Raw genomic sequence first — 9,344 nt, 5'->3', positions numbered from 1 at the left:
AAAGTGTCATTTGAATCTGATAAGATTGTTATGACAAAAAACAATGTTTTTGTGGGAAAGGGATATTGTGATCAAGGCCTTTTTGTATTAAACATTTATGAAATTATGAATGAATCTACATCTTCTGCTTATATTGTTGACTCGTATGATATATGGCATGTTAGATTAGGACATGTGAATTCTTCGTATGTTATAAAATTGCAACGACTAGGATTAATCAACATGCATGACAAAGAAAGTAGTAAATGTGATGTATGCGTAGAATCTAAAATAACGAAGAAAACATGTCACTCTGTAGAACGTCAAACTGAAATTCTTGGTTTAATTCATACCGACCTTGCTGATTTAAAACAAACCATGTCTAGAGGTGGTAAAAATTATTTTGTAACCTTTATAGATGATTTTTCTAGATACACCAAAGTGTATTTAATTAAACATAAGGATGAAGCTTTTGACATGTTTTTAACTTACAAAGCGGAAGTAGAAAATCAACTTAATAAGAAAATTAAGAGAATTAGATCAGATAGAGGTGGTGAATATGTTTTATTTAATGACTATTGTGTAAAAGAAGGTATTATTCATGAAGTAACCCCACCATATTCACCTGAGTCTAATGGAGTAACTGAAAGGAAAAATAGGACTCTTAAAGAAATGATGAATGCCATGCTTATTAGTTCTAATGCTCCTGATAACTTATGGGGTGAATCTCTGCTTACTGCGTGTTTTTTACAAAATAGGATACCACATAGGAAAACTGGTAAAACACCCTATGAATTGTGGAAAGGTTATCAACCTAATTTGAAATACCTAAGAGTGTGGGGGAGTTTAGCTAAAGTGATGTTACCTGATCCTAAGAAAAGGAAAATAGGCTCTAAAACATCTGATTGTATGTTCTTAGGATATGCAGAACATAGTGCTGCCTATAGGTTTCTAGTTCTTAATAGTGACATAATTGAACGCAACACTATAGTAGAGACAAAAAACGCTGAGTTCTTTGAACACATCTTTCCGCTAAAGAGTAGTGGTACATCTGAACAACCTATAGATAGTGTTAGTGATACCTTGAGTGAGGATGTTAGAAGAAGTAAAAGACAGAGAAAGGAAACATCTTTTGGAAATGACTTTTATACTTATCTAGTTGAGAATGATCCAATAAGTTTTGTACAAGCTACTAGTGCTCCTGATGCTAAACATTGGGATAAGGCCATTAAAACAGAGCTTGAATCAATTAAGAAAAATAATACGTGGACCTTAGTAGATCTGCCTAAAGGAGCAAAACCCATTGGTTGTAAGTGGATCTTTAAGAAGAAGTATCATCCTGATGGATCCATAGAGAAATATAAGGCAAGATTAGTTGCTAAAGGGTTTACTCAAAAACATAACATAGATTACTTTGATACTTTTGCACCTGTTACTAGGATTTCCTCTATTCGTGTATTGCTAGCCTTAGCATCTATCCATAAGTTAGTAATTCACCAAATGGATGTTAAAACAGCTTTTCTGAATGGTGAATTAGAAGAGGAAATTTATATGACTCAACCTGAAGGTTGTGTAGTCCTAGGTCAAAAGGAAAAAGTATGCAAACTTTTAAAATCTTTGTATGGTTTGAAACAAGCACCAAAACAATGGCATGAAAAACTTGATAATGTTTTACTTTGTGAAGGTTTTTCTACCAATGATGCTGATAAATGTGTGTATTCTAGATCTGAGAATGGTGAATATGTCATTATATGTTTGTATGTGGATGACATGCTAATTTTTGGTACATGCAATGATATAGTTTTTAAAACAAAATTATTTCTTGGATCTAAGTTTGAGATGAAAGACATGGGTGAAGCAAGTGTGATTCTAGGAGTTAAAATCATAAGGAAGGGAGATAGTATATTACTATCCCAAGAAAAATACACTGAGAAACTTCTAAAGAAGTTTGGTTACTATGACTTTAAGTCAGTGATTACCCCTTATGATGCTAACTCTAAATTAAAGAAGAACAAAGGAGAATCTATTTCTCAAACTCAGTATGCCCAGATAATTGGGAGCTTATTGCATTTAATGAGCTTTTCTAGACTAGATATTGCTTATGCAGTAGGTAGATTGAGTAGATACACTCAATGTCCTAGTCAGGATCATTGGGAAGCACTTGCGAGACTCATGAAATACTTGAGAGGTACAATGGATTATGCCATTGAATATAGTGGATTTCCCGCTGTGCTAGAAGGGTACAGTGATGCTAACTGGATCTCTGATTCAGATGAGACAAAATCCACTAGTGGTTATGTATTTACACTTGGGGGTGGTGCAGTTACATGGAGATCAGCCAGACAAACTATTATTGCAAGATCAACAATGGAATCTGAGTTTGTTGCTCTAGAAATGGCTGGTAGTGAAGCTGAGTGGTTGAAAAACTTCTTAGCAAACATTCCTTTAGGAATGAAACCAACCCCATCTGTATCAATGCATTGTGATTGCCAATCAGCAATAGCTATAGCTAAAAATAAAAGCTATAATGGAAAGAATAGACATATACAATTGAGACACAATTTGGTGAAACAGCTGTTAAAGAGTGGAACGATTTCTATTGACTATGTCAAGTCAGAACGGAATCTGGCAGATCCTCTGACAAAACCCCTAGGGAGAAAAATGATTTTAGAAACATCGAGGGGAATGAGACTTAAGCCACTTGCAAACAAACAAGAGATGGAAACCCAACCTTTGTGATTGGAGATCCCATGAATAAGGTTCATATGGGTAAAAACAAGTCACTTGTTAGTTCTGCTAGCACTAATATTGATTTTAAATCAAGTTTGTCCATTCCTATGGTGTGTGTGAAAGTGCTAGATACTACATTATCGAGAGGATAAACTTTGTGGTTAAAATTCAGAAGTAAGAGAGTTTTAACGATTTACAAAGTTCTAATGATTTTCATATCCCTTATGGGTGGTGTATGATTTGTAGCATACACTTGATGAAATCACCTATATGAGTGTCAAGTGGGGCCGCTTGCATGAGATCTTGGCAAGATCTCTAGAGCACTCATGAATACCGGGCACGCGCATGGCCTAGTAGCGCAACACAGCGATAACAGCAAGTAATGTGGGGGTGTATTGTGACTGATAAACCTCTAACACATACTAAGTGTCTTGGTTCATATAGCTTGCTATACCAACTACACTATGTGTTACGTTCATCAATCTAAGACTGGTTCATATAGCTTGCTATACCAGATCTGATGCATTACATCTTAGATGAACCCAGAATATTCTTTTCTTTCTCTATCTCTATGTTTTATCTTTTGCAATATGTGGGGGATTGTTGTAAAACAGAACCTAATATTGCAAATAAAAACAGGGCATGCGAGAAAACCCTAAAATCAAACGCATTGAGATTTTTGTTGCGAAATCCAAAACTGAAATGTTACCGTTGCAAGTGCACGTTCTGCTTCACCTGGTCTTTCGGAATCGTTGCTGCAGTGGAAAAGTCGTTCCGCCTCTGCTTTGCTGGTTTTTCGGAGGTTGAAGAAGTGGTGCCGTTGGAACCTGAAATCGCGCCACCAATGGCTGCTGGAACGTGGGTTGTGGCCGTTTGGGCTGCTACCTTTTTCCCTATATAAGCAAGGGTTTCCCTCATTCAGAAATCGCATCTCTCCCACACACCTCTTCATCTTCTTCCTCCGAACCATCTTCTCCTTTCCCCCATTTCCATTTTTCACTTTCTCTCTCCTCTTTATTTTAATATTATAATATTTCTGGGTTCTATTTGATATTACTCTTTTAGAAGAGAAACTTGCTAGTTCTGATCCTCGGAAATTACCGGGAAGTTCCTGTTGTATCCTGGGGGACTTGCGGAATACACCGCGGATAAGTCCTTACGGACAGTGATTACTCACGCCTCGGGAAACCTTTTTGTTCGTTTTAAACTAGAGGGGAGTGAATTGTTTAAAGAGGGTTTTCGCAAACTTTTCAAAACTAGAATGAATTTATCTCAGGAAACAATTGATTCAGAAATTCAGTTCGCCAAAACAGCAAGCAAAAGCTGTAGTACCAGAAAAACAATCGGTTGTTTCGTAGAAACAATCGGTTGTTTATACTAGTAAACAACAAAATAAACTGAATTTAAAGAGTGAGAGATAGAGAGATTGTACACAGTTGTTTATACTGGTTCACTCCAAACCCAGAGCTACATCCAGTCTTCTCAGAACCCTGAGGAAATCCACTAAGCAATCACACCTTGATCACTTACACAACAACCAAGAGAATGACCTTGAACACCTCAAGAAACACACTCTCCTTGGTCAACACACCAACACTAAGATTGCTGATCTTGATCCCCTCAAGAACACACAACCAATCTCAGCAAAACACATAAACGAATACTTGTTCAACAGAGTACAAGGATTACACTTGTTACAGAAGATAATCTGAAATCAATACAAGCAGAATCCTATTCCATACACTTTGATCAATCACAAACTCTTAGCAATCTAAGTTCTTTGAAAAACTCAAAAAACTCTTAGGAAAAGTAATAATTGTCCCTAAGGACGGATATCGATCCCACAAAGAACAGTGAATTATCGAGTACAATAATCGCTAAATATAAAAACAGAACAACAATTAAAAGAGTTTTGAATTAATTGCGGTGACACTGATCAATAAGAAAACAGACAAAGAATTAGTTGTTTCAATTGCAAAAATAAGGATTAGTTTCATCTCTCTCACTCTCAAGTATTTTGATTAGCATGTCAATATTAAGTTCTTTGATTGAAATTGATGCCCGTAGAAAAATCATTTATATCGATTCCTCGCATATAAAATCCTTAAGAATGTCCCCTAACTATCGATCCCTCACATAATTATAAGAACAACTTAGAACGAAGCTCAGACGTTTAATAGCAATTAACATTTCAAGTCTATTCCTAGCACTCAAATATGTTAAGTATTGTTGTTTAGGTCCGAACCCTAAAAATACCTCCCGGTCAGATTTAAGATGCTCAATGTCACGGAAAGTTAAAAGTAAAACAACAATACCAATAATCAACCAAGAACTGAATATTAATATATAAGATATCACCTCAATACATAAGAGTTTGAGCAGATTACTCACAACCCCAAAGGATAGAATTAGCCATGCATACTTCTAACACCTTTCATTCTCCTAATTGGGTTACAATTCACTCTATGGTGTTTTCTGTTAGAAAAGATGGCTTTAAACTAGAGGGGGGGGGGGGGGGGGGGGAGGGGTGAATTGTTGAAAGGGGTTTTCGCAAACTTTTCAAAGCTAGAATGAATTTATCTCAGAAACCAATTGATTCAGCAATTCAGTTAGCCAAAACAACAAGCAAAAACTGTAGTACCAGAAAAAACAATTGGTTGTTTTAGCGAAACAATCGGTTGTTTATACCAGCAAACAACTAATAAACTAAATTTAAAGAGATAGAGATAGAGAGATTGTACACAGTTGTTTATACTGGTTCACTCCAAACCAGAGCTACATCCAGTCTTCTCAGAAACCCTGAGGATAACCACTAAGCAATCACCACTTGATCACTTACACAACAACCAAGAGAATGACCTTGAACACCTCAAGAAACACACTCTCCTTGGCCAACACTAAGATTGCTGATCTTGAACACCTCAAGAACACACAACCAATCTCAGCAAACACAGAAACGAATTGTTCAACAGATTACAAAGATTACACTTGTTACAGATGAATGTCTGAAATCAATACAAGTAGAATCCTATTCCAGCACCTTGATCAATCACAAACTCTTAAGCAATCTCAGCACTTTGAAAAACTCTTTTGAAAAACTTTGTCAAAAGATTATCTTAATTCTCAAATCTGTTTTTCTTAATATATTCAAAGATGTAGTTTGTTATCAAATCTTAACAAACTCTTAAATTGCATTAAAAGATTGGTCAAATCATTTAATGACTGGAGCGTATTCAGTTAAAGCATTTAAAGCTCAGTCAAACACAAAACAGTTTTTCTGTTATGGTTCCAAAACAAACAATCGGTTGTTTCCTCGAATCAATCGGTTGTTTTGGTACTTAACAGTTTCAACCTTTCAAAAACATTTTTCAATCTTTCTCAAAACATCTAAGTATAAACAATCGGTTGTTTCGACAAAACAGTCGGTTGTTTCAACTTAGTTTGAAAAAAATTTTACTTTTATAAAGATTGAGATGCTAATTGCTTGAGATTTAATACAAAGGTGGATTACAACATATAAACTACCCCAGAACAAAGCTTAAACCAGCACAACAACAACAAGCAAAACAGAGGCTTCAACATCCTTCAAAGGATTTGGATTCTTCAAAACATTGAACATCACAAGGTTCAACATTTTCCTCTCAATCTGGCACCTAGGGTTGAACCTTTAGTCCCCTATTTATCCTAATTTTCTAGGGTTAGGTGGCTTGCTGTGTCGCACTAATGGGCTAAGTGATAAAACATAAAAAAGGCCCAATCTTTATTTGCATCTTTTTTCATTCTGGGACCTTCCAACTTTATCTTTTTAGCTCAAATTATTCTCCTTTATTCCAAATCTTCAATCGTCCCTAAAAATATGCAATTAACACCAAATTTGAGAATAAAATACTCTTATTCAAATAAAGATCATAAAAATGTAAAAAGGTATAAATTCATAAATTAGGGATTATTTTATATGTAAATTAGCAATAAATTCTCATAAGTGTCTATATTTTAATATGAAATATTACTGAAATTAGACACTTATCAATCTCAAATCTGTTTTTCTGAATATATATTCAAAGATGTAGTTTGTTATCAAATCTTAACAAACTCTTAAATTGCATTAAAAGATTGGTCAAAGCATTTAATGACTGAAGCATAAGCAGTTAAATCATTTAAAGCTCAGTCAAACAGAAAACAGTTTTTCTGTTATGGTCCCAAAACAAACAATCGGTTGTTTCCTCGAATCAATCGGTTGTTTCCTCGAATCAATCGGTTGTTTTGGTACTTAACAATTCAACCATTAAAAAACAGTTTTCAATCTTTTTCTCAAAACACCTAAGTATAAACAATCGGTTGTTTTAACTTAGTTTTAAAACATTTTACTTTCACAAAGATTGAGAATGCTAATGCTTTAGATTTAATCAAAGGGTGGATTACAACATATAAACTACCCCATAACTAAGCTAAACCAGCACAGCAACATCAAGCACAACCAAGGTTTCAACATCCTTCAAAGGGTTTGGATTCTTCAAAACTTGAACACCGCTTGGTTCAACAATCTCCCCCTATTTGATGAAGACAAATCCCTGATTCTTGTGTTGTACCTGATTAAATCTGTAGCAGTTCCTACAATATAACTTTGAGCAAAACATTGAACTTCTGATATTTTGTTAGCGCACAGATAAACAGTTAATAACCTTCAAAACTAAATATCAGAAAAAAAATTTACATAACCTAATGGTGATTTTTCGGGTTGTTGTAGTTGGATTCATTTCGGGGTGTCGCTTGTGACCCATAGATGAACTTCCTCCTCATCTCCTAGTCTCTTACTTTAGGATCCAAAATTCTTTTTCATTTCGTTGCTTCATGTCAACCATCTCCCTTTGAAAGGTTAGGAGGACGACCATGGGGTCATTTACATTGACTCATGAATCGTTCGTCATATTTCTTGTAATTACCATAAAGCTCTTTATCATTCTCAATCCCACGGTGGACACCAATTTTTCTTGCTTGGGTCGGGAATTTCTCCTCCCACTCCGTTATAATTGAGTTGTAACCTGTTACGTGTTGGTGTCGTTCGCTTGTGGATCTTGGTTCTAGTTAGTTGGAATTTCAGAGTACTTGCAAAAGATCCTCCAACGTTCAAGTTAACTCTCGATTTTTGATAATTGAGTGTGATAAATTCTAATAAATACGTATATTTTCATGGTGTTGATTAACATATTTATAGGAATGAGTTGAATTATGTTTATGACCTGCATTAACACAACTTTCATAATTAATGTTCTTATATTGTGTATGATCTTATTTCTAATCCTTTCTTAACTTTTTATTAAGGTGTTTAGGTCGAAGGTTCTCAACCTCATGTGTTCCTAGAATTTAAAAAAAAAAAAAAATTATACTGAAGACAAAAAGTATTTAAAATCATGTTTCAAAATATTACTTTTAACATGATTTCACATTTTTTAGTCTTTTTAATGTTAAAATAGTGGGAGATGAATAATTTGAGTTTCTTCTTATTAAAAGATAAAAAGAAAGTTAACAAAATTTTATTCCGGATGAAAAAAGAAAATTAAAGACTATGAAAAAAACATGCTTGAGAGATCATGAGAGAAGAAGATTATATATAAAGCAAGACTATAGTGATCTGAATACATTACTTTGGAGCCATATACGTCCCATTTTAATAAATTAGAAAGTTAACTAAAAATATCAGTATTATTTATGGATTTTTATCCATGAATTAATTCGTAGGTAAATTTATCATTACCTACAAACCATATTTACCTACGAATATTACCTACATATCTGAATCCGTAGGTAAATACAACATTACCTACTAACAATTATGCACAGATTTTATTACCTACGAAATTTTACCTACAGATTTCTATTACCTACCAACTATTATCATAATAATTATATACATAATATTATTAAAATATAATTAATTATAAAATCATAAATAATATTCATAAATAATAATAATAATAAAAAATGATAATCATAACTAATAAAAATAACATATTTTAATATTATAAAATCAATAATATTAATATAATAATATAATTAGTATTATATTAATAATATTTAATAATATTAAAAATATTTATTAATATTAATAATATTTAATAACATTAATAATATTTAATAACTTTAATAATATTTAATAATATTAATAATATGGAATAACATTAATAATATTTAATAATATTAATAATATGGAATAACATTAATAATATTTAATAACATTAATAATATTTAATAATATTAATAATATGGAATAACATTAATAATATTTAATAATATTATTAATATTTAATAATATTATTAATATTTAATAATATTTAATAATATTATTAATATTTAATAATATTATTAATATTTAATAATATTTAATAATATTATTAATATTTAATAATATTATTAATATTTAATAATATTTAATAATATTATTAATATTTAATAATATTATTAATATTATTAATATTTAATAATATTATTAATATTTAATAATATTATTAATATTTAATAATATTATTAATATTTAATAATATTATTAATATTTAATAATATTATTAATATTTAATAATACTTAATAATATTAATAATACCAACTATTATAAAAATTACTAACATTATTAAATATT

This window comes from Phaseolus vulgaris, chromosome 8, assembly GCF_000499845.2.
Source record: "Phaseolus vulgaris cultivar G19833 chromosome 8, P. vulgaris v2.0, whole genome shotgun sequence".
NCBI lineage: Eukaryota > Viridiplantae > Streptophyta > Magnoliopsida > Fabales > Fabaceae > Phaseolus > Phaseolus vulgaris.
This window is presented reverse-complemented; position numbering follows the sequence as displayed.